Source organism: Meleagris gallopavo, chromosome 4 (assembly GCF_000146605.3).
Source record: "Meleagris gallopavo isolate NT-WF06-2002-E0010 breed Aviagen turkey brand Nicholas breeding stock chromosome 4, Turkey_5.1, whole genome shotgun sequence".
In the NCBI taxonomy this organism is placed as follows: Eukaryota; Metazoa; Chordata; class Aves; order Galliformes; family Phasianidae; genus Meleagris; species Meleagris gallopavo.
In genome coordinates this window covers 1,830,647-1,832,080 of record NC_015014.2, presented here as the reverse complement: position 1 = coordinate 1,832,080, position 1,434 = coordinate 1,830,647, and positions in this window count along the sequence as shown.

Genomic DNA, 1,434 nt, shown 5'->3' with positions numbered 1-1,434 from the left:
TAAATGTTTTACAGTATGGTTGAAACACATCAGTAGTCCTACCCACTCAAAATACTGCATCCAGGCAGGCTGGTGAAGAGGTCTCCATTTTCAGTCAGTCCACAATAAACACCTCATTAAGTCATTTTTTGCTTAGCTCAGTAATGATTTCCTTAAACCAAACCAACCAAACAGAAACCCCCTGCAATCACACTATTTTTTTCTTCCCTCCTAAAGCCAGGTCTTTCAGCTCTGTATGAGCAGCTCCATCTCCCTACAGTGAAAAGGGAAGAGAGACTCTCACTAGGGGGTGATCCGCTTTTAAGAAACAAGAAAAGAAAAAGAAACCAAGAAAAGCTTATCTGTAGTAGAAATGGAATAACAAAATCATCTTAAATGTCCCCTTTTAAGAGAGATCCTTGCTGTGATTCTCATAGGCAAATCAGTAAGAGTGGAGCGGACGAGATGGTATTCCTACATTTGCAGTCAGAACATGTATTAAAAAATAGCTTTCTTTTTCTTCCTCTTTTGATTTTCTTCCCACTCGTAGCATTTACCCTTCCTTGCATCAACAGTCTCTGATTTTCTTTTGCTCAGGCACTTGAATATATTGCTATTCTGTCATTTTCCATGTTATTACACCAAGTCCTGTTATATCTTTTCTCCCTTGCACTACAGTTCTGTTCCTTCATCCTCCATTTTGCTCGGAGTGTTTAAAGCTCCCATCCTTTTGCTTGCTATCATTTTTCACCATCTCACCTATTCCTAATCCTACAACTACATCAAGACATTTCTTTTGATTTCACCTTTATGCCTTTCACCACCCCTTTTTTCAAGGTCAGAGACATCATCTTTTGTTTAGGAGATGCTTAGCTGCAATGCCCTCCCCCAGTAACTCTGTGCTAAGATCTCTCATCAGTTAATTGGGAAAGGATAGCTGAAAGTGAGAGAAGTCAATCACTGAGAGGTGCTTGGGACCGTGGGGCAAAGCAGAATGCAATGCTAATATGAGGAGCAGGCAGACAGACAGACCTTCCAGGGAGTCTGCAAAACTTCTTCCAAATGCCCATTTTACCCAAGGATCAGGTTTTAACTTCTAGGTTGCAATGACCTCAGGGCATGTACAGTCCTGATTCTGGTCTGTCCAGGGTGGCAAGCAGTGATTTTGCTGAGCAGAAAGTTTTGCCACCTTGTGAGAAAAAATGATGGCAAGTACAATTACTGACAGCAGACAGCATTAGCTCCCAAAGCCTGGAATGAGGTATCTGGAAAAAAGTGCAGTTGTCTTACAAACCTATGATCCCACTCATGCTGGCCTGCATACCAAGTTAAGAAAGCAGCTACATGTACTTTAAACTTTTGGCAAAGACCAAACCAAACTCTTGCTGTGAATCTAAAACACATTCAGTGCCAGGTCTCAGCAATATATAGGCAGAACTGATTGTGGGGAAAAAA